This window comes from Pinus tabuliformis, chromosome J (genome assembly GCF_031772625.1).
Source record: "Pinus tabuliformis cultivar Carrire ecotype Pingquan chromosome J, CPIR1, whole genome shotgun sequence".
Classification (NCBI taxonomy): Eukaryota; Viridiplantae; Streptophyta; class Pinopsida; order Pinales; family Pinaceae; genus Pinus; species Pinus tabuliformis.
This window is the reverse complement of record NC_142295.1, coordinates 1,635,252,427-1,635,278,970: the sequence shown is the minus strand read 5'-3', so window position 1 is coordinate 1,635,278,970 and position 26,544 is coordinate 1,635,252,427.

The following is a 26,544-nucleotide window of genomic DNA, read 5'->3' as shown; positions in this document are numbered from 1 at the left end:
TTTAATGAGTTCGAAAAAATGATAAAAATGTACTCATATGGCCGACTTTCAATTTAATTTACGAGCAGGAAAAGACGGAAAGAACTCGAGATTTTCATTTGTTTTACGAGAATGAAAGATAGCAAAATAACCTCGGTATTTTCATGAGTTTAACGAGTCTTGAAAATAACTGAAATTGACTCGAGATAGGTTTCATTTTTACAAAAGCTTGAAACAGATAAAAACTATGCTTCAAAGTAGTTTCATTTTTACACAAGCTTGAAACAGAGAGAAAACTGTGCTTGATGCCCCCTAATAGTAACTGCTAGAGCGCATGCCCCCCAGCTTCATTTCATTCAACCAGTTGGATGAAATGAAGGTTCATGAACGAGATCATTTGAAAGACTCGACCTAAAATTGTAAGAAAATTATGCAAAATACTGAAATAACTAACCTAAAGATACAACTTAACATTTACGAGATCTAGTCAATCTCTCGACTCAAGTAGAGGAGGATTTGTTTCATTTTTTAACGAGCTTGACACAGGAAAAGAACTATGCTCGGATTCGGTTTCATGTTTACACAAGCTTGAAACGAAAAACTATGCTTGTTACAAGTTCACATGCCCCCGGCATAATGATGCAAATCAAGGTACATGCCCCCCAAGCTTCATTGTATTCAATGAGGTGGATGGAATGAAGCTTTACTTTCCAGATCTTGGAAAGACTTGTGGGAGTTGTTTCATTTTTTAGTGAGGTTGACACAGGAAAAGAACTATCCTCAAAACCCTTGTTTCATTTTTTAAACGAGCTTGACACAAGATAAGGAACTATGCTCATAACTACTTTCTACAATCTACCTAGTAGACCTACCCTTGTTTCATTTTTCAATGAGCTTGACACAAGACAAGGAACTATGCTCAAAAAGTTCGCGTGCCCCCAGCATAATGATGCGAAATGAGGTACATGCCCCCCAGGCTTCATTTCATTCAACCGGCTGGATGAAATGAAGGTTTACTTTCAATATTTAACTTGAAAAGGGAGTTGTTTCATTTTTAAAGAGGTTGACACAAGAAAAGAACTATCCTCATACCTGATTCATTTTTTAACGAGGTTGACTCAGTAACAGGAACTATCCTCAAATCTGATTCATTTTTTAATGAGGTTGACTCAGTAACAGGAACTGTCCTCAAACCTGATTCATTTTTTAATGAGGTTGACTCAGTAACAGGAACTGTCCTCAAAACCCTTCTTTCTACAATCTACCTACATATCCTAAAATCTAGCTGATTCATTTTTTAATGAGGTTGACTCAGTAAAAGAACTGTCCTCATGCTAGCCTATTTCATTTTTTAACGAGGTTGATACAGGAAAAAACTATCCTCGTCAACTGATTCATTTTTTAACGAGGTTGACACAGTAAAAGGAACTTTCCTCGGTACAGCCTATTTCATTTTTTAACGAGGTTGATACAGGAAAAAACTATCCTCGTACACACTGATTCATTGTTTAACGAGGTTGACACAGTAAAAGGAACTTTCCTCGGACTCCTTGTTTCATTTTTTAACGAGGTTGATACAAGAAAAAACTATCCTCGCACCATTGATCATGGCTTCCAACTGGAAGAAAGACATGTCAATGGACACACCTTGATCATGGCTTCCAAGAGGTCGTCATCCGAAGGAAGAATACTTCTTGGGAAGGAACACATGTCAAGGGACTCAAAAGGGATAAGAACATCGTGTTCAAGTAATCCCATAGAGTTTTCCATGTCAATTACCGGAGCTAAATCAAAGGAAGATGAGAAAACAGTGAGAGGCTCACTTACATCGGTAACTGAAATCATGGGACCGGTTGCCACATAATTAACCCGTGGCAGGGTAGATACCACTTTAGAATCAGGAACATTTAGGGGTGTCATATTATTGGTAGTTGAAAAAAGACTAGGGAACAAAAGTTGGTCTACAGTCACAATACTGCCATTGTGAGGGAAAGACATCACGCGAAAGAGTGTCGATACGACAGCTTTCATTGCATAAACATAGTCTCGCCCAAGGAGTAAATTGAAATCCAAGGGACCTCGAACTACCATAAGATCAACACAAACAATTTTACCTTCCAAGGTAATAGAAAACTTAGGAAGGATCCCTAAAGGTTCACTAATTGTTCTGTTAAAAGCTTTCAGATTCTGTGTAATAGGCGCAAGCTGAGGGGAACCCAAAGCTTTCCAAACAGTTGAGGATAAAATACTAACAGAAGCACCTTCATCTACCTGAGTACGATGTATGTCCCTACCACCAGCCTTGACAATGATTTGGAAAGGGATGGAGGAAGGAAGACGAGGTTCTGTCAGTCTATTCCAATCAAAGGAAAAGACCTCAGTACTTGGAGGGGGTTCTGTAGAAACAGGTGAAATGCCCCCCGGCATAGAAGAATCCGATGTAACAAGAAGAACATCAGCGGTATGAAATTTACTCTCGAAAAGGAGAGTGTGATCGACCGAATGTGAAATTGAATCGACCACTTGATCAACTAATGGATCATCAACCTGAGTGACATGAGTTTCACTCTCCAATGGGAGAGTGTGATCGACTGTACTTGAATTTAGATCAATCACTCCGTCAGTTGACGGTAGGTTGGGAGAAAGTTTACGGTAACCAGTTGGAAATTCTTGCTGTGGAACAGTAAGTTTTTCCAACAATGTTGAGGCTTCATCCATGTGAGGGCAAATGTGAGTTTGATGACTCCCTTTGCATAACTTACAAGGAAACCTAACTTTACCCTTTTTCCCAGGAACCTGACTATCACTGGTTGATGGATCAACGGAAAGTTGATGAGATTTTTCTGACCATACTTCCAAGACCTTTGGAATACCAGGACAATTGACAAGGAAGTGGTCACCCTTACAAAGTCTGCAAGGGTATTTGGGTTTACGATGCATGTCGGAGTTTTCCTCAACACAACTAACACTTACAGCCATGGTTGGTTGGTTGACTTCTTTCTTATCTTGCTTCTTCTTCTTCTTTTTCTTCTTCCCTTTCTTCTTCTTCTTAGCCTCCTGGTTACTAGCATCAAGGCTTTTACCAGGCGAAGAGGAAGAAATGGAGGAAGAAAAATTAGGCGAAGAAGGTAAAGGGTCAACAGAAGGTTGGTGATGTTGAGATGGTGAACTCGGTTGAGGTGAAGCATCCGGTTGAGGTGGAACAATTGGAGTACTTTGGGCCAACGAAGTTGAAAATAACCATATCGGTAAACCTATTGTAAATCCAGGTAATGACAAAGTAGCCATATAAGGAGGACCAACATTTCCAAAATAAGGAAAAGTACTAGGATTCTCATTAGGAGGGGTTCCTAGGTTGATAAATTCCGGAACATTTGCCATTATATTCAACTTCAGTGAATTTTATTAACAATTTAAAACTAAAATTAACAATTCACAATTCACACTTAACAACTAAAATTCACAATTCACACCTATGGTCTCTAAAAGTAAAAACAAACAAATTAACACGCGCTATCAAATCTAGGAGTCAAACCATACACAAACAGTAGCCTTCCGGACCGAAAACGCTAGTTGGTGATGAAGCCCAACCTCGCTGGATTCAGTACAGAAATGGCGGGTGGAACAGTTACGCCGACAACCTGCTTAATGAATAGACTGGACCAAGTTCCTCCACTTTAACCGTCTCGAAGTGAAGTGAACCCCCCGGAAAATCCAAGTGAGTATAACCGACGTCTGCTCCAGGTACAGTGGGACCTTCCCTCCACCGTCACCTCGGTAGAACCCTAAAGATTATGGTCACTAAGGTCACCAACAGTAACAAATACACCTGGGGGAACAGTCTAAACTCCGACAGCACGCAAGGGCAGAGTAGCAAGCTCAATCCCCTTACCGGCTCCTTGACAGTAATCCAAGGTTTACCGATAAGTGACCCCTGGCTCCTCGACAATGGTTAATCCGAGGTTTACCGTTTGTAATACGTACTGTCTGGCGTCGTTCCCAACGAGGGGGGAATGATCCCCTCACTGGTTCGGACACGAGCTCGTGCTTCTCCTTTAAGAGGAGCTTTCCCAGAGTGCAATTGAAACAATTGGATTTATTCTACTCAAGATAAACTATCTGTTTGGTTTTGTAGTCTTGGAGAGTTAAGTACTTACCTACTCCAAGACCCTAGCCTAAGCTATGTTGGTGTTTCAGAGCCCTAGAAATGTAAAAATTACTAGATGAATTTTAATTAAGCGTTGTGTTATTAAGGCTGTTATTACTCAAATGGGTAAATGGAGATGAAACCAATGGTGTTATGACCCGACTCAACTGAATGCAATCGAATATGATAATGCAATCCTTTCAATTCGATGAATCCTAACTAGAGTAAGGAGAGAGTTTCCATTCACTTCCAACAATGCAAAAAATTGATCATTAAGAGAAAATTTAACAAATTCTCTAATGCACTAATTTCATCAAGAAAACCTAATGCAAATCAATTCCAAACCAATTTTTATTTTTATTTTTGTGTAAATTCAAATCAAAGAAAGCTGATCTAAATCTACGATTGATTTTTCAGAATGTAAACTATGCAATTGTAATCTATGCACAATTCCCATGAAAAGTATGCAAATGTAATCTATGCACATTTTTCATTCATATTCTGAAAATGAGAATTCTAATGATGCAAATGTGATCTATGCAAGAGAATCCTCAAACACAAGATGATTCTAATGTAATCTAAGAACCAATCAAGTGCAAGTCGAGAAAATTGGGTGAGAGTTCCAAAGATCAAAACATAAAAATACTCAAAGGCGATTAACACTCATACACAATTTAGCCCCCCCCCCCCCGGCGAATGAGGGGGAAATTTTTTTTTGCAAAAACAAAAGCAAAAAGATGCAAAATTGTGAAAAGACTGAGAGAAACCTCCAAGTAATGACCAAAGGAAATCAAATTAAGAATTTCTCAAAAAAGAGACTCAAAACACCCAATTGATGAAAGCTAAAAGCAGGAATGCTAATGAAACAAGTTCAGGTGAAATTTTTGACAGGGTACTAAAGGATCTGGGCGGAAAACACTAAGAAAAACCAAAATCTAAAAGCAATTAAAGCAAAAATGAAGTTTTCCTAAATTTTTACAGGAAGACGCAGGCAACCCGTTAGAACAGGCGCGGGCCCGCTCTGTGCAAACGGCAACAGCGCGTCCAAAGACGCACTGTGCAATACTCAGAGAGTGCGTCCTTCTGGAAAAGTTAAGAAAAACCAAATCTAACTAAATCTAAAGCTAAGCCACCCAAATACTAATTCTCACAGTCAAAAACCAGAAAATAAAAATGATTTTCTCAGAGCAAAGTTCACACAAAGGAAAAGACTTTCACATTAATGGATTCCCCAGCGGAGTCGCCAATTTGTCACACGGAATTTGTCAAGGGTGCGGACACGACTGACCTTCCTAGAAGTCTAAGACGTTCTAATGACAAACAAGACAAAATGGAGTGATTTTCTCTAAATACACCTTTTACAACATGAAAACTACAAGTGTTTAGGCTTACCTTATTCCAAAACGCTGTTGTTGAAGTCCGTTCTTGACGATCCGGATGAGCTCCTCCTTCAAGTCAATTCCTGCAACCACAAACAATCAAACAATTACCAAGCACTTGCATTTCATATAATAAAACATATATTCAACATGCAGACCAAGGAACACATGAAATAACTCATTAACACAAGCTATTGAGAAAAATAAACCAGTTTGTATTAATAACGAAACAAAGAAACTCTTACAACCTGGCCTTGGTGTTGTGCAAGTTCCTCCCAGGGTCCATCAAGGGTTTTCCTCTACTTTGACAAAGCTCACCCTCTCCCAACTAGAATCAAGTGAAGACAATCTCTCCTCACAAAGGCTCTAATGGAAGACCTAAATCCTGCAGCATTTACCCAAAGAAAATGTATAGCTCCAACCTCTTCTCCTTCTGGCTCAATGCCTTTATTTATAGTGCTGTAAAGAGGTTATTCAGGTCCACTATCAATGGGATCATCCCCCTCTATGGGTGGGATAGCTCCCTTATTGATGGGATAAGCTCCCTCTTAATAGAGATACATGAACCAACTGGAGGCGCATCCATTTCATCAAACCGACCTCTAGAATGTTCTAGAAGTAACCACAAGTAACTTTTTCAAGATAAAACTTGCGCATTTTTCCTTTTACAGAAGGACGCACCTGTCCTTTAACATACAGAGCGTCCATGGACACAGTTTTTGTGAACATGACCTGCGTCCCCGCAGGTAAGGCTAGAGAGAACCTGCGACCCCAGAGATAAACATAGTTTTTACAAGACTTTCTCTCTTCTTTGAGTTTGAGATGGATAACAGAGGCATAAGACTTGCCTAAGAGGGTAGCATGACTGTTGATTTGAGCCATACTAACTGTTAAGTAGTCAAGGTGACATTTTTTAGTGTAACAGATTGCCCCCTAAAGTGCGAAGCCTGGAATAGATTGGTGTTTTGTAATTCTAGGAAGGGTGAAGCGCTTTATCATTTCAAGGATTGTCTTGTGGATGGCCTGGTTGGAACCTGCAATTTTCAACACAAAATACATGGATAAGATTATATCATCACTGAGGTAGGCATTCCCATACTCAGATTCAAAACTTTAACTAATGGACTAACTATTCTGATACAGGAATGATCTTGCAGTACATCATTTTTATAGACTTTTGTAGACACAGTATGGACGCAGCCATCTGTTTATGATTAGTCTACATAGATAATGAATACAAAACTCTAAGGTGACATTTTTTAGTGTAACATTGGGACACTGTTTAGAAGATAACTTTACACCTATAGGAATAGGAACCTTCATTGGTTTACTATCCTACATATTAAACCTCTACAGTATTGTCTCGACATACTTCCTGTTGAGTTCTAAAACTGCCTTTCCCTTAAGCAACTTTCTCATCCTTCTTTCTTTGCTTTTCCATAAAAATGCATCCATAATCATCAAAAACCATTACACATTGCCTCAAGGAGTAGATTTCAGTGTTTTACAAGTTATATTGTTATGTTTGCCATTTGAATAGGTTTTTGACTTTAAGCTATGGAACATAACCACATTCCGCAGCTAATTGGCTATTCCGGAACCATCTCCACGCTTTTGTAGGTTACAGGTGTCAAGAGAGGAAGAGGACCACATGGGTAGCTTGGAAAACATTAGAACATGGATCGTATCCTAATCATCATGCCCAGATCGATGAGGAGGACTTCGGTCAAGGGGAAGTCAAACCTTAGAGACCTATGGTAAACAAAGTCCTGTTTGCACATGTTTCTCAGATGATGAATCCAAAGCAATATCCTTAGGCCACAGGCTTCATATGCCACCTGTGCAAATGGAATCTAGCAGCCACTGCAATAGATTTATGTTTTCAAACAACCAGGGACACAAATTCCGCATAGTGGCTTGTCTACGTGCCTTTGTTGTAGATGATTTCTCTCTTCAAAATAGTTGTATATTTTTCTATAAATACCAGCATTTAAAATGCAGAACAAGTTCACATTTTGGCTTTTGTAATAGTTTAGATTTCTGCTTGTAGTTTGAAAGACTCAGTTCTCTATTTTAATATAAATACTCTATTTTCAATGGATGCCTGAAGCATTGACTGGAGTGTGATTAAGTGTTCATAGTCTGAGACCTTTGCAGAGGACCCCTGCAAGGTCAAGGGTATATTTTATTTCTGTTTTGTCATTTCATAATTTAATTGTGAATTCACTGTGTTTTCCATAATGTTCATAATCGTTTTCTAAGTCTGTTTATACTGTAGCTTGTGCCATCTTTTCACTAACCTAGTGTAGTTTGATTTCAGGGCAAAATAGTTCTTTTGCTTTCACTACTTTCTAGTTTCTTTATGTTGATGTTAGTAGCATAAATTGGTTCATTTCACTTGTTGTTCATTAGTTTTAAATTAAGTTGTTCAATGCCATTTTCTTATCAGTTTAGTGACTCATGTTATAAATGAATATTTCCAAAAACCCTTTCAGTTGATGGTTAATCTTAGAGCTAAGTGGTGAAATGTTCATCTGTGAATGAGTCTTTCTCTGCATTTTTATGGTTACTTTTCTTAGAATAATGCAGAATGAAATCTCTCAAAATGCTATCATAAGGAGGTAGTTCTCCCTAAATTATGTGGCTGAGAGACAAATACTTCATTTAGTTTTTCTTTCACAATAGAATAGTTGTAACTCCATTTTCATTTATAGTTTTTCACTTAGTTTAGATGCAATTCATCTTCAATTGTTCATTAAGCTTTGATTCAGAAATAGATTAGACAGTAGTGGTAATCTTATTTCCAGTATTTCATTTTTAGTTTTTCATAGATAGTTGCAATCTCATTCTCTCATTTAAGCTTTGATTTTGTAATTGAGTAGATAGTAATTTTAAGTCCTTTTAGTTCATGTTTTGGAAACAATCATAAAAGCAAGAAGAGAAGCTTTGTTTTCATTTCCTTGTTTAAAATCTTACTTCCAAATCTGGTTTAGAAGCATTTTTAGTTTATTTCATTCTTAGCAGTAGTAGATTTAAGACTTTTTAGATTACATTGCAGAACACTAGGAATCAAAAGAGCAAAACCCCAAAACAAACATAAACGCAAAAACAGTGAGGTACAAGGGTCATCTAGCACATATAGTGCACTACACTTCATCAGTTTACGATATCTGGATTGACAGTTTTATGTAGCAATTTAGGACACTAAATTGACTAAAAATTTTCACGCCGTTTCTAGGGAAGTGTAACTAGGTACCCTTATCTCTTACATTCATAAAAAAAAAAAAAAAACAACAAAACAAAACAAAAACAATGACATGCATAGAGAAAGAGACTCTAGGGGTAGATTTATAGCTAGGGGCAGAAGTTCAATTTCCACAACTCCACCTACTCCACCAAGAGTTAGAAAATATACACCTCCATCCCAAACTCACACTCCCAGCCATAGGATTCCTGGAATTCAAGGGGCAGCAACTCAGTTAGAAGATTCTCCCACTTCATCTACTAAAATAGACTTAGGAGAGAATACCTTTTTCACTTCTATAGGGGAGCCTATTGTAGTTGAGGAAGTAGGAATACTTAGTGAAGAAGAAGAAGTAGAAACTCTCTCCCATAATCCATTAATAGAAAAACTAGAGGACTCTGAAGAAACTATAATGGTAGAAGATGAACAAGATGGAGAATTCTCACTGTTTGGAGGAGGGGGTAGAGGGAGAGTTAGAGGAAACAATGGAGGAGGTAGAGGTAACAATGGAGAAGGTAGAGGTAATAATGGAGGAGGCAAGGGAAATAGGGAAGTAGATAACTCATTTGGATTCCCTATAGTAGATGAGGAAACACATACCACAATGAAAAACATTTCACCATTTGTCCTCCCAAATTTTTATGGGTTGAGAAGTGAGGACCCTGAAACATTTTTGTTTGAGTTTGAAGTCTTGTGCAGAGCCTATGACTATTTAGAAGACTCTCAAAAACTCAAGTTGTTCCCTTCAACACTAAAAGGGGCTGCTTTGAAATGGTTTATAGGGTTAGTCACTAAATCCAACAGAACTTGGAATGACATGAAACAGACATTTTTTGATAGATACTTGGATTATTGTGTGCCTACCAATCATAAATATGAGCTATTCAAAACGATGCAAAATGAAGATGAAAACTTAGAGGATTTTCTAGAGAGATTCAACTACAATTTGTAAAGAGCAAAAATGAACAATTTAGATGAAGAAACTTTGAAAGCTCTTTTGTTGAAGGCCATTAGAGATGAATGGATAGATATCCTTAACATGATGGGGAAGGGAGACATCTCTCAACTTCCATGGAATGACATAGCAGAACTATGTGTTCATCTCTCAAGAGGGAAATCTAAAACCAAGAAAGGACTGAAAGATCCTTCTCTTATTAGAGCAAACAAATCTGTAACCGTATCTATAAGTAGGGCAGAAATTGGCAATATGCTTGATGAGTTTAAAACTGATATTTTAGGGAGCCTTAGTGAGGAGCTAGACACCCTCAAAATAAAAAACAAGCAGAAAACAGAGGTTGATACTTTATCCATCTTTTGTCGAAAATGCAGAAAGAAACATGTTCTAAGGGAATGTCCCTTAGATGCAAAAATTGTAGAAACTTGTATGATTTGTTCATAAAGTCATGAGACCAAGGGTTGTCCTTCAATCCTAGGTCTTAAGGCTGTCTTTCAAGAGGAAACAATCCCAAATTCTGTAGAACCCCTTTGTTTTGTTTCAAGAAGACCTTGGCAGGGGCAACAAAATCAAGGATTTAACAATCCAATGTATTTTCAGTTCCCACCAAATTGGAATTCTTGGCAACAACCTTGGCCTCAACCTCAAACTCAGTATCAATCTCAACCATGGGCACAAGGGGTACAAAATCCTTATAGGAGATTTGCTCAATATTATCAATATCTGCCATCTTATTAGAGCTATCCTCTCCCACAAAATCAACAGCAAAATCAACAACCACAACTTCCAAATCAAATCCCCCACCTTTCATTTCCATTTCCACAACAACCTCCACAACAAAGTCAAAATCCTCCACTCTTACTTCCATTTCAACAAAAACCAAATCAACTACCAGCCCAACCATTGCCAAACCCTAATAGTAAAAACCCTCATAATTCTTACATGGTATAAGGACAACAATTTCCTACTTACATGATTGCTCCTCTAGATCTCAATGATGTTCAACTTAGATCTGGTAGGATATTAGAAAAGGAGAAAACTTCTATAGTCATTCAAGAACAAGATGCTTCTGAGGAGGATTCTCCAAAAGTCAATAAAATTTTTGAGGGAAAATCCCTCCAAAACCAAAACATTGAAAAAGGAAAACAAAAAGAGTCAATAAACAAAACTCCTATCATTAAGCAACTAGCATCTACTTCTACACCTCCTTTTCCTGAGAGATTACAAATTGGTAGAGGGGTAGAAAAACAGATCTTGTTGCCCAATTATGACTTCCTAGATGAATTGAAGAATGTTCGTATCAAACTTCCTTTGTTACAATCCATTAGAGAAATTCCAATTCTAGCAAAGACAATAAAGGAGTTGAGCATCAAAAGACTAGGAAGAAAACCAAGAGAAACAAAAAGAATTCACCTGGTAGGAAAGATAGTAGATATCGTGACGGGAAAGATTTCCATGTAGAAATATGTGGATCTAGGAAGTCCAATTGTCAAGACACATATAAATGAGATTGAAACTCCAAACACATTGATTGACTTAGGGGCAACAATAAACATTATGAGTAGACAAACTATGGAGCAGCTTAAACTTCCTAACCTTCTTTACACACCTACCTTACTGCAACTTGCAAATAGATCAGTAATCAAACTAGATGGTGTGCTAGAAGACATTTCAGTATCCTTAGATTCTTGGGAATATCATGTTGATTTCATGATTTTAACTCCCAAGAATAATTTAGGAGAACGCCCACTCATATTAGGAAGACCTTGGCTAGCCACAGCTGATGCTTTTATTAGTTGTAGGTCTGGTGACATGTATACTTATGATGGTAATTCAAAAAAGAAATTTACTTTGTATCCTCCAGCAAAAGCAATCACAAAAATAGATGACAAGGAATGGATCGATGATGAATATGTTATTCAGCCTATCTTTACTATATCTGAGATTAGTGAAGATAGTCAAATTTTGAATACATTGGAAAATTTTGAAACATATTTAGAATATGATCATACACAATTTCAGGAAAAATCTAATGTTGAATAATTTTCATCTAGGCAGATGTCTATCTACTCTATGGAAGAGTTTGGTAGCTCTATAATTGTAATTTTTCCAGGTAGGACATTGAACATAAACAAAAACTTGGAGAAACTACAACAAGAAGAGTTGACCAAAATATTACAAAAGCATTTTGTTTCATTTGCATGGGAGTATACCGACACGAAAGTTATTGATCCTAAGACTTGTATCCATCATATCTATATTGAGGAAAAAAGTAGACCAATCAAACAACCTCAAAGAAGAATGAATCCAAATCTTAGGGATATTTTGAAAGAAGAGATCCAAAAATTACTCAATGTAAACTTCATTTACCCAATTTCAGATAGCCAATGGGTTTCTCCTTTGGTAATTGTGCCTAAAAATAATGGGAAATGGATGGTGTGCATTGATTACCGAGAATTGAATAAAGAAACCTTGAAAGATCACTTTACTTTGCCCTTTATAGATCAAGTATTAGATACATTAGCAGGTAAAAAGTATTTCTCATTCTTGGATGGTTTTGGTGGTTATAATCAAATTCAGGTAGCACCTGAGGATCAGGATAAAACTAGATTTACTTGTCCATGGGGAACTTTTGCCTACTGAGTGCTTCCTTTTGGGTATATATGGATGATTTTACAGTCTATGGTAAAACATTTGAAGAAGCTTTGGAAAATTTGGAAAAATTTCCTAAAATATGCAAAGAAACAAACCTTTCACTAAGCCATGAAAAATTCTTTATGATGTTTACTGAAGGTATTGTTTTAGGGCATCACATTTCAGGAGATGGGATTAAAGTGGACAAATCAAAAGTTGAAGTCATCTCTAAGTTACCAATTCCAAATTTCCAAAAAGATGTTAGAAGTTTTCTAGGATTTACAGGATATTATAGAAGGTTTATAGAAAACTTTACCAAAGTAGCATCTCCACTTTTCAAATTGCTTACAAAAGATTGTGAATTCAAGTGGGATCCTGATTGTCAATTAGCATTTGAAACCTTAAAAGAAAAAATATTTAAAGCACATATCTTAAGAGGACCAGATTGAAAACTTCCTTTCCATATTTCTACATATGCTTCAGATACAACTCTAGGAGTTGTATTGGGACAAAAAGATTTGATTCCTTATGCCATTTACTACACAAGTAAAAATTTGACTCCCACTGATTTGAATTATACTGTGACTGAAAAAGAATTCTTAGTTGTTGTTCATGCAATTAACAAGTTTAGACACTATATAATAGGCTATGAAACTTTTGTTCATACAGATCACTCTGCAATTAGATATTTGATGAATAAACCTATTAATAATGGTAGAGTTACAAGATGGCTTTTACTTTTGCAAGAATTCAACATTATTGTGCTAGATAGAGCTAGAAAACAAAACACAGTTTCTGATTTCTTGTCCAGGATTCAGAATATCAAAAAAGACTCTCCGGTCGAAGATAAGTTTCCTGATGAATATCTCTTTGCAGTAACTACTCAAACTCCTTGGTTTGCAGATGTTGCTAACTATTTGGTCATAGGGAAGTTACCTTCACATTTATTTCCTAGGGAGAAAAGAAAGATTATTCAATATAGTGTAAGATATTCATGGATCTCTAACGAATTGTATAAAATAGGGCCAGATATTATGATCAGAAGATATGTCAGGGAAGATGAAATGCCTGATATTCTCAAAGCATGTCATGATGAGCCATGTGGTGGACACTTTGTTGACAAAAGGACAACCTATAAAATCTTTTCTTTAGGATATTATTGGCCATCCATCTTTAAAGATGCTGAAGAATATGTCAGAAGGTGTGACAGCTGCCAAAGGGTAGGGAAACCTGCTCCCTCAAATGAAATGCCATTACAACCTCATGTACTTATCGAACCCTTTGAGAAATGGGCTTTAGACTTTATTGGACCTATTAATCCTCCATCAAAGTAGAAAAAGTATATATTGGTATGCACTGATTATGTCACCAAATGGGTAGAAGCCAAAGCATTACTTTTTGCTAACGAAAAATATGTAGTTAGTTTTCTTTTTGAGGATAGTTTTACTCACTTTGGTGTACCAAGAGAAATTGTGACAGGTCAGGGACCTCAATTTACATCCAACATGATAGAGAGGCTTATGGAAGAATACAAGATCAAGCATAGGAAACCCACTCCCTATCATCCACAAGAAAATGGTCAAGTGGAGTCTACAAATAAAGTAATTGAAGGAATCATCACCAAGACTGTGCATCTACATAGAAGAGATTGGGCAGAAAGGCTTCCTAAAGCCTTGTGGGACTACAGAACTACATGGAGGAACACAACAGGACATACACCTTATGAACTTGTTTATGGAAAGCAAGTCCTATTCCCCATTGAGTTCCAAGTCAAAACATTCAAGATGGCAGTCCAGTTGGGGATGAATTTATCATAAGCTCAAAAGCATAGACTAGAGCAGTTGAATGAACTTGATGAAATCAGAAAAGAGGTTGTTCAAAGAACTGGTCTAGTTCAACAACAGAGAGCTAAGTGGCATGACAAATATATCAAAGGAAAAAGGTTTCAAGAGAGAGATTGGGCATTGCTATCTGATTCAAATTTTAAGGATTTTCAAGGGAAGTTTCAAACTCATTGGCTTGGGCCATATGATATTGAAAAAGTTTTTAATAATGAAGCAGTAAGAATCAGAACAATAGATGAGAATCAAACTCCTCTCCTTATGAATGGTCATAGGTTGAAAATTTATCAAAAACCAATCTCAAAGGAGGAGTGCATCAAGATCTTTCAAAATAATTCTGAAATGAAGTTGGTGAAGAAGAATCCTTCTTCTCCACTAACTTAGCCTTTGTTCTTTTTCATTATATCTAAAAAAAATAAAAAAAATAAAATTGTATAAGATTGAAAACCAATCACTGATTGGCATGCTTATACAGAAAATACAGGGTGAAAATCAGAAGACTCTGACACTCTATATTTTCCAAAAAAAAATGGTGACTCATTATGCATTCTGCAAAATTCATTGTTTTATTTCATTTCATTCTATTTTATTTCTGCAACTTTCACTTCACTCCACCACCATATTCCACCAATAAATTTTTGTTTTCCAACATTTTTCCATCACCATTTTTCATTTTCCATTTTATCATATTTTCATCCACATAGTTATCTCCACTTCATTCATTCATAAAGTCACATTTCATTATCTGTTTTACATTCCGCATTTGTTCCAATTCTGTAGCTAATCCTGTTCTATAGCCAATCTGACTCTTTAGTAACAGTTTTGTCATCAGTTCAAGAATAAAGAGGTGAGTTCATAATAAATATCATATGCAGGTAATGGAGGAGAAAAACAACTTTTGAAGACATATCAACATCTAAGCACCTGAAGAAGAAACAACAGGTAAGATAAAAAAAATTATTTCAAATAGCAATACAAAACATAAGTTTTATAACTCATATAATCACACTACTCCTTGATTTGTCATGATGAGATTTGATTGCTGAATGATTTCACCATACCCTCCGATTTTAATGTTTAACGGTCTCATGATGCAATCTCCATTTTTGACTCGTACTTAACTGTACTTCTCCAGCACACCTATTAAACGGTTAGATTCATGACATAACCCATTTGAATATGACTCTTCAAAACCATATTTCTCATTTATTACATCGAGTTCTCTCTTATACTTCCGCAACCTTCCTGTGCATACAAACCCATTGTTACATTGAGCACATAGTCATTCCATTTTCGTATTCTTTGTGTATAGCAGTCACTCTGTTTTTCACAGTATACGAGTACAACCACTCCATCTTTGTGCACACTCTGTTTCTCCATATTTCACGCATTCAACTTCTCTGTTTCGTATACCCTGTATATACAGACGTCTTATCTCCTACTCATAATCGTTTCTCCTTCCACATACTCTGTCATTTCATTCCATATCCGTAACTATCTTTACTTCCATATACCGGATTGTTCCACTGTTGTATACACAACCTTTTTTACACAGTCACTTCATTCTCAGAACAGTGAAGGGAGTTTTGAGGAAAAGCAGAGAACAGGAGTGATGGGTCTCATAGTCAGAGCTGAACCCATAGGAGTGAAATATATGGAAGGTTATCCCCAATTGAAAGGAATGCTGAAGAAAGCTGGTTGGTTGAGTTTCATTGAAAAATTCGATGGTCACCACACAGAAATCAACAAATCATTTGCTAGATCATTTGATGGAATGGACATGGAGATTCGTGACATAAACTTTACAGTTACCGAGGCTTTTATTGCTGAAGAAACTGAGCTCCCAAGAGTTGGAGAGAGGTGGTTCAAGAATAAATAATTCCACGATGAAAGTTGGAAAATCATTCTCCAAAATCCAGGTATGGACACTACAGTTTTTAAAAGAGGAAATCCCATCTCTGCACTTAAGGGTAAATGGAGTAGCATGCTATTGATTTTGCATAAATTTATTACATGTGAGGGAAGATTTGGTTCCATGTATGTGTATCACATAAGACTGTTGATGAATTTTCTTGAAAATGGAACCATCTTTCTCCCATTCTTCTTGTTGAATAGTTTGAGGAGAATGGCCAATACTATTCAGAAGAAAATGGAAGCCATAGACACCAATATTTATCACCATGGTCTAGTAAAAATTTTAGTTGAATATCACTTAAAGAGGGTAGGAGACACATGGGAAAACTTTTTGATTAGAAACTTTTTCAAAGAAGCACCAGAATTGCCTGAGGGAAGTTCTGTGAAAAGAAATAGGAGAAGGAAAACTAGTCTCACCATGCAAAACACTCTTGAAACTTCAACACATAAGAACAATGAAGAAGAGCCCATCTTTGAAATATTAACAGAGATCAGAAAGCAGACAAAATGGAAGAGAAAGATGAAGGAAAATGTTTAGGAAATTCACAAAAATACTCCTGAACCTTCATTAGAGGATGAACAACTACTTTCTGAGAGGTTAGTCAACATTAGGGATCAGTTCAAGAAAGAAAAGGAGAAGGGGAAAAGAAAACGGGTCATAGAAGAAGAAATCATAGGCTCTCTAAGTTTGAGGAGAAGTTCTAGGCTCAAGGGAAAAGTGAAGAAAACAAAAACAAAAGAGACTTAGTTCATATATTTGGGGGAAGAAACTCCCACTCAGTCCTATGACAATGTTTTATATGAGCAGAGCCCACAACATTCTCCTCAACAAAACTTTGAAAACAGTCCAAAGAGAGCCTCTCCAGGAATTGATCCAGTCCAACAACAGATTTATGATTACATTGAGTCACTGGAGCAAAAGAATATATCAGTGGATCAAGGGACTTCATCCAACCCTGAGCAACCAGCCACATCACAAGAGACTTTGACTAGCTCACTAAAGCAAGAAATCTATGAGTTAGAGGTTCTAAATAGGCACATCCAGAGGGAAAATGAAGCTTTAAAAGAACAAAACAAGTTGGATAAGATTATCCATGATAACACTATGCTTCATTTGGGTCTATGGCACAAAAAGAACAGAAAACTAAAAAGGAAAAATAAGAAGCTAAGCAGGGCTCTCATAAACCTCAAGTATAGATTCCTCATGAGGAAGCCTAGGATGGCAGTTGCAGTAAAGAGAAGCAAGAAGAGGTTGGATTTTTTGGCTAAGGTCTCAGAGCAGATGCAGTAGGAGGAGGGAGTTCAAAATTTTGATTACATGGGGACATGCAAAAGTCTCACAGTGGGGGTATGTTGAGTTTTAAAACTGCCTTTCCCTTAAGCAACTTTCTCATCCTTCTTTCTTTTTTTTTTCCATAAAAATGCATCCATAATCATCAAAAACCATTACACATTGCCTCAAGGAATAGATTTCAATGATTTACAAGTTAAATTGTCATGTTTGCTACTTGAATAGGTTTTTGACTTTCAGCTACGGAACACAGCCACATTCCGCAGCTAATTAGCTGTTCGCAAATATCTCCACGCTTTTGTAGGTTACAGGCGTTGAGAGAGGAAAGGGACCACATGGGTAGCTTGGAAAACATCAGAGCATGGATCGTATCCTAATCATCGGGCCTAGATCGATGATGGGGACTTCAGTCAAAGGGAATTCAAACCTTAGAGACCTATGGTAAACAGAGTCCTGTTTGCACACGTTTCTCAGATGATGGATCTGAAGCAATCTCCTGAGGCAACGAGCTTCATATGCCACCTGTGCAAATGGAATCTAGCAGCCACTACAATAGATTTATGTTTTCAAACAACCAAGGACAAGAATTCTGCAGAGTGGCTTGTCTATGTGCCTTTGTTGTAGCTGATTTCTCTCTTCAAAATAGTTGTATATTTTTTTATAAATACTAGCGTTTAGAACACAGAACAAGTTCACATTTTGGCTTATGTAATAGTTCATATTTCCTCTTGTAGTTTGAAAGACTCAGTTCTCTATTTTAATATAAATACTCTGTTTTCAATGGATGCCTAAAGTGTTCACTGGAGTGTGATTATGTGTTCATAGTCCGAGACCTTTGCAGAGGGCCCCTACATGGTCAAGGATATATTTTATTTCTGTTTTGTCACTTCATAGTTTAATTGTGAATTCATTGTGTTTTCCATAATGTTCATAATCGTTTTCTAACTCTGTTTATACTGTAGCTTGTGTCATCTTTTCACTAACCTAGTGTAGTTTGATTTCAATGCATAATAGTTCTTTTGCTTTCACTGCTTTCTAGTTTATTTAGGTTGATGTCAATAGCATAAATTGGTTGATTTCACTTGTTGTTCATTAGTTTTAAATTAAGTTGTTCAATGCCATTTTCTTATCAGTTTAGTAACTCATGTTATAAACGAATATTTCCAAAAACCCTTTCGGTTGATGGTTAATCTAAAACTAAGTGGTGAAATGTTCATCTGTGAATGAGTCTTTCTCTGCATTTTCATGTTTACTTTTCTTAGAATAATGAAGAATGAAATCTCTCAAAATGCTATCATAAGGAGGTAGTTCTCCCTAAATTATGTGGTAGAGTGACAAATACTTCAATTAGTTTTGCTTTCACAATAGAATAGTTGTAACTCCATTTTAATTTATAGTTTTTCACTTAGTTTATCTACAATTCATCTTCAATTGTTCATTAAGCTTTGATTTAGAAATAGATTAGGCAATAGTCGTAATCTTATTTCCAGTATTTCATTTTTAGTTTATCATAGATAGTTGCAATCTCATTCTCTTATTTAAGCTTTGATTTTGTAATTGAGTAGATAGTAATTTTAAGTCCTTTTAGTTCATGTTTTGGAAACAATCATAAAAGTAAGAAGAGAAGCTTTGTTTTCATTTCCTTGTTTAAAATCTTACTTCCAAATCTGGTCTAGAAGCACTGTTAGTTTTCATTTCATTCTTAGCAGCAGTAGATATAAGATTTTGTAGATTACATTTCAGAACACTAGGAATTAAAAGAGCAAAACCCCAAAACAAACATAAACACAAAAACAGTGAGGTAAGAGGGTCATCTAGCACATATAGTTCACTACACTTCATTAGTTTACGATATCCGGATTGACAATTTTATGTAGCAATTTAGGACACTAAATTGACTAAACACTTCCTTTGGTTTAACTAGAGCTTCCTCTTTGCCCAATATCATTTAATTTCCATGCCCAAAATATAGTTTGCAACACTGAGATCCTTCATGTTGAATTTAGAGGACAATTGGGTCTTCAAATCCTGGATAATTTCTTTGTCATTTCTAATCAGCAACATATCATCCACATAAAAGACCAGGTAAATAACACGACCACCAATTGATTTAAAGTACACATAGTGATCCGCTTTGCTTCTGATTAAGCCAATTCCTCGTATAAATGTATCAAATTTTTTATGCCACATCCTTGGTGACTATTTTAACCCATACATAGTCTTTTTTAACCTACATACCAGTTCTTTCTTTCCCTTCACTGTAAATCCTTTAGGTTGCTTCATGTAAATCTCTTCTTCCAGTTCCCTGTGAAGAAATGTTGTCTTCACATCCATCTGTTCTACCTAAAAATCAAAATTAGAAACAATATATAAAAGTAATCTAATAGAAGCTACCTTCGCAACAAGAGAAAAAATATCACCAAAATAAATTCACGGAAAATTCCTTTTTGCAGAACTCTTCACCATTATTTGTCCTCAACACCTTTATCTTCTTCTCTGTCTAGTTTTCCACCAGAGCCTTAAATTCTTTAAAAATGTCAAAGACTTTAGATTTATTCTTGAGGAAATATATCCATGTATTCCTTGAGAAGTCATCTATAAATTGATGGCAGATTGACCTGCCAATACTTTGTTTCCAAAATCTTTTGTCTCAATGTTTTTTTACCAAACACAATGCTTCTAAGTGAGGTTGGAAAATTCAATTTTTGGAGGTCTTTCCCTGGATATTTTGTCGAGTTTGATGACTCAGCAGAAAGTAGACACATAGGGCTACTTGAACCAGCAATCAAATTTGGAAATGGGCTCCTAAAAGCTTATTAAAAACACAATTTTGAAGCAGCACGAAATTTTTGTAGGCTGGCGTGACCTTTCTGTAAGTTGGTGCAACCTTTCTGTAAGTTGGCACGACCTTTCTATAGGATTGTGCGACCTTTCTGTCTTAGGTGCGACCCTTCTGCTACAGGTTTGACCTTTCTGCCTACTGTGCGAACCTTTTGATTCTGGTGTGACCTTTCTATTTCAAATGCAACCCATGACACAACCCTTCTGTGACTGAGGGTTTTTATTTCTCGGGGTGATTTCAAGTAAGAAAAAACATGGAAATTCGAGAATTCCTTAGATCTATCATTGAGAAAACATGAAATTAGGATAAAATACTCACAACATTGAGCAGATCTATAGATAAATCTCATTTGGATGCAAAATTCCCAAAGATACACAATTTACTGAATATCAATCTATAGAATTCCACCATTAAACCACAGCAGAATGATTTTGTATCAATTGAAGCAAACAATTTTCTTGACATAAGATGATGAAAAATACACCATGAAACTCCACTGAATCAACTATGAAAGAAAAATCCCAACACATAAAATTTTTCTGGCGCTTACTGACCTAATCTACATTCAGCATCTCTTCAAAAAATGAGTTTTTCTCTTTTTTAATGCTCCTCTCTAAATTGAGAAACAACCTAATCCCTATTTAATTGACCTAACACACACCTAATCTAACAAAATCTATCACTTCATTCCTAATCTAGGAACTCCAATAACTTTTACAAACAAATAATAAATAAGAACATTTAAGAGGTCCAACCCTCTTTAGCAAATAATTTTGACCGGTCAGGTCAAAGGTAATTTATCTCATTTGATGCTCCTGCATCAGACTCCTGGGGAAGAAAATAAGGTCACATCAAGTCTTTAGGGTTCACTTGATATTTCTTTAACTTTGTTGTCATTGTCCAACTAGCATCTTCAATTGGTCGTCCCTTCCATTTGATTAGATACTGATAATATGTTTGTCCTCTAGTTTTCTTTGTTACTCACTTCTCCAAGACTGCTTCCACTTTTCTCTTTGTTGTCCTTGGAATATCTTCCTCCCAATTTAGAGTCTGAACTTCCTCATCTGCAGGTTCATCTTGTGATTTTTCCTCTGCTTAATTGTATGGATACAAATCTACAACATTAAAGATATGAGATATTCCAATTCCTTCCGGAAGTTCAATCTCATAAGCATTTGAGGAAAACTTCGTTAAAATTATGAATGGTCCTATCTTTTTCATTTTTAATTTGTTATATGTCCTTACAGGAAATATTTCTTTCCTTGGGTAAACCATAACTAAATCTACCACTTGGAATTACTTTTCTCTTCTCTTCACATAAACCCTTTGTTTATACTTCATGCTACTTTCTTGTAACCTTTGCTTGACATCTTCCTGCAATTTCTACATTTGTTCTACAAATTCTTCAGCATTTTCACTCCTTATCTCTTATTTTCCCAAATCTCTAAGCTCATATGCTTCTCTAGGATGCATTCCAAAAACATTCTAAAATGGACCCATTCCTGTGCTCCTGTTAGGAGTATCATTGTAAGCAAATTTAGCTTGAGCAAGCACTAAATCCCACTGTTTTGGATGTTTGTAAACCAAGCTTCTTAATATGTTTCCCAAGCTCCTATTCACCACTTCAGTTTGCCCATCCGTTTGAGGGTGATAGGCTGAACTAAAACTGAGGTTTGTATCTAACTTATTCCATAGAGTCCTCCAAAAGTGTCCCACAAATTTAGTAGCTCTGACTGAAACAATACTTACACACAGCCCATGTAACCTTACAATTTCTGAGAAAAAAAAATTAGCAATATGAGTTGCATCATTAGTTCTCTTACAAGCAATGAAATGAGCCATTTTTGAAAATCTTTCCACAACAACATAGATAGAATCATATCCTCTTTGAGTCTTTGGAAAACCCAAAACAAAATCCATGCTAACCACATCCCAAGGCTTGTTTCGTATTGGCAATGGCTGATATAACCCAATATTTTGGCTCCTTCCTTTAGCATGTTAACAAATCCTGCATTTCTCAACAAATGTTTTGAGATGAGTTTTCATTTTTGGCCAATAATAAAAAGTATTCACTTGAGCGAATGTCTAATCCATCCCAAAGTGTCCAAACAATCCTCCACTATGCTTTTCTTTAATCAAATTTTCCCTCGTGGAACATTTAGGAATACATATTTTATTGTTTTTGAACAACAAACCTCCTTGAATCAGGTAGTCTAATCATTGGATTCTATTATGAATCACAAGATTATGAATAGCTGCATATATTTCTTTAAAAAATTTATCTTCCTTGTACATGTTAATCATTTCTTCAAATCCAAAAACACCAATCTTCAGCTCGTGCATAACCAAATTCACTCGGCTCAAAGAATCAACAAATTTATTTGACTTATCGCTTGTGTGCTTAATTACAAAGGTGAAACTATGTAAGTACTCCATCCACTTAGCATTCTTTTGGCTCAAATTTGACTGATTATTTATGAACTGTAGTGCATGATTATTATAATACAAAATAAATTCTTTGGACAACAAGTAATGCCTCCATTTCTTTAAAGCTTGAATAACAACATAGAATTCTTTATCATAGGATGAGTACTTCTGCTTGGCCTCATTGAAATTTTCATTGAAACAAGTTATAGGTCTCTGCTCCTAACTCAGTATAACTCCAATTGCTACCCCACTATCATCATTCTCAACTTGGAAAGTTTTATCAAAGATTGGTAGGCTAAAACAGGTTTTTCAGTAATCTTCTTTTTCAACAGTTTGAAATTTTGATCTGCTGCCTCTGTCCACTTAAATGGTTGTTTGTTTTCCTTTATTGTTTCAACTATTGATGCACATATCTAACTAAATCTTCTTATAAAATTTCTATAAAATAATTTAATACCATGAAAACTTATTACCTCAAATACGCTCCTTGGAGTTCGCCAATTCAAAATTGCTAGTATCTTTTCTGCATCCATCTTCAAACCTTCTTCTGAGACTACAAATCCCAAGTAAATGAGGTCTTTTTTCATGAAACTGCACTTCTTCAAATTTTCAATAGCTTCTCTTTTTTTAAGTATTTAAAACCAACTTAAGATGCTCCAAATTCTCTTCTTTACTCTGACTAAAAATAAGAATATCATCAAGATAAACTATAACGAATTTTCCAACATATTCTTTTAAGACCCCATTCATCGGTCTTATAAATGTACTTGGTGCATTAGTGAGTCCAAAAGGCATCATTAGCCATTCACACAACCCACTATTAGTCTTGAACACAGACTTCCATTCATTCCCCTCTAATCCTTATTTGATGGTACCCACTCTTCAAATCTATCTTAGAAAAATACTTTGACCCACTCAAGCAATCCATCAAATCATCCATACGTCGTAAGGGAAATCTATACCTTATAGTAATCTTATTTATTGCTCTAGAATCGATGCACATATGCCATTCACCATCCTTCTTGGGGCTAAGCACTGCTAGTATTGCACACGGACTTAGGCTCTCCTTTATCAGTCCTTTATCCAACAACTCTTGCACCTGTCTCCCAACTTCTTCATTTTCCCGAGGAGTTAGCTTATATGCTGCTTTGTTTGGTAAAGTCGCACCAGGTATTAAGTCTATGTGATGGATGATACTTCTAATTGGTGGAAATGCACATGGAAATTCATCAACAATAATGTCAACATATTCATTTAGTAGATTTTTAATTTCCACAGGAAAATTATCTAAATTAGTAGAAGTTGAAATTACCTTGGGTTTACCCACAACAACAAAATGCATTTCTTTCCTTCTTGACTTCTTGCAACAATTCTTTTCCACTAATCATAAAAAAAATTCCCCAACCGTCCTTTGTCCGCTCCATCATTCAAAGGTAACAATGTAATCTTCTTCCCATCCTTCTCTAAGGTATATGTGTTCCTCCTACCATCATGAACAAATTTCCTATCAAACTGCTAAGGTCTCCCTAGGAGTATATGACACATATCCATTGGCATTACATCACACAATACCACATCTTTATATGTACCAATTTGTATATCTACCGGGCATTGTTCTATCACCAAGAGTTGATGTCCTTTCTACAACCAAGACACTTTGTACGGACTAGGGTGTACCATCTTAACCAAACCCAATTTCTCCACCATCTCTGTAGAAACAAGATTGTCAATGCTCCCACTCTCAATGACAACCTTGCGTCATTTCTCTTTAGACTTGCACACAATCCTGAACATACTTTTCCTTTGAGTTGGTTCATTGGATTCCTTTTCTTCCTTTAGCAATACTCTTTTTAACAATAAAAACTCTCCCACCTCAGGTGGATCTTCTTTCCCTATGACCTGAGGGATTTCTTCTTTTGTCTCAACTATATTTACATCCCTTGGATTTGTTGGTTTGTTGTGAGGGTAGTCCCATGACCCATGTCCTAATTCTCCACATGTATAACATCGAATCTCCCTTCCTCGGCTTCTATCTCTATATCCAAATCTTCCTCTACCAAAGTCTCCTCTCTGTGGTGGTCAATTACTGGTCCCTCATGTTTCATTATGAGAGTTCTGGAATCTTGGTCTAGAATCTCCTCTTCCTCTTGCTGGATTTTTAACTCTGTTCTTCTGACCAAATCTATTTTCTGCTCCACTTTCAGGAACCACAGAACTGTTGCACCCATCAATAATAGTACTACCTAGAAGCTTGTATAGAGTTCCAATCCAAACTCCCCTCATCAATACCAGTTCTCCCTGAACCATATTGCAAGTATCTTTCTTGAACACTATTTTTACACTTGCATCTTCCATATTGCTTACAAAAATCTTATTTCTGGCCAATGCAGTAATATGCAAAACACCCGGAAGCATTCTAATCCTTCAACCTTCCAACTTCAACTTGCCTTTTCTGTGTCTGATGATTCTAGCCTTCCTATCACCCCCTAAGACGACATCACCACCATCATGATATTTCTCATACTCACAGAACCACTCCCTGTGGGGAGTGAAGCGAAAGGATGCACTTGAGTCAATCAACCATGCCTCATGATCTACATGTGTACTTGAAGAAGAAGTCGTGTACACATTCACACCTTCATCTGAGGTGGTTTTCACCTCTACAGAAGGAGCATCATCAAATCCCTTTCCTTTCTCAGGAGATTTAGATCCACAGTCCTTCTTGAAGTGCCCTTCCTTTTTGTATTTATAGCACACATTACAAGTTTACCTCGAAATTTAGATCTCCCTCTAGATTTAGATCGCTGACTCAAGGACTTATTTTTGTTGTTGTTCTGGGACCATCCTCATAGAGACAAGGCATATCCAGTTTGGCCCTCCATATTTTTTCGTCTCATCTCCTCCGAAAGCAAGGATGAGACTATTTCATCAAACTTCAAGGTAGTTGTATTGCTACCTATTGCAACAACCAGACTATCCCACAAATATGGTAGAGAACACAAAAAACTGATGCACTTATCTTCATCTGGAATTTTAATATCAAGAGATAAAAATTGGCTTACCATAACATTAAAGCTATTCATATTCTATGTTATCGAGTCTCCATCCTTCATCCTCAAGTTATACACCTTTTTTCATAGGAATAGTATATTCACTAGAGAATTAGATTGGTACAAATTCTCTAACTTGTCCCACAAAGCCTTCGTCATAGCTTCCCCTGATACATTAAAAAATACCGAATCTGAGATACACAATTATATTGTGCTCTTTTCTTTCCGATCCAACTTTATCTAGCCTTCATCTGACTTGACGTTGGTTTAGTACCTGGATCTACTACAATCCAATGATATTTATCCACTAGTAGATCCTCCATCTTGAGTTTCCACAACTCAAAACTCAAACCATTAAATTTCTCGATCTTTATATTTCCATTGCTGGTCATCTTCTTTCATCGTAAGAATCGATCCCACAGATCTCCCACTGAACAGGGTCTACCACGGGCCCAAGAAAAACACCTCAGCAGCAAAGGTTTCCCCTTGAAGCCGAAACAAATATGATACCAAATGTAGTTTTTAACCCTGTAAAGAAATTACTTGCATACAAATTCTAAAACATAAAACAAATAATGGCGAGAACATAAAACATATATACACAGAGATTTTCCCCTGGATCCCAAAATCAGGACTACCAGATTGATTTTTCATTATATTACTTTCGATGTTACAATACATGTATATACATGTCGAAGCATTCAAAAACCCCAATCCATTAACCCTAGATTAGAACATAACCATAGTTCCCTTGACCAAATCTACAAAATACCATGGGCATAAAACTATCATGCCCAAAACCATCTATGAAACCCATGCACAAAACCATAGGTAGGTCTTC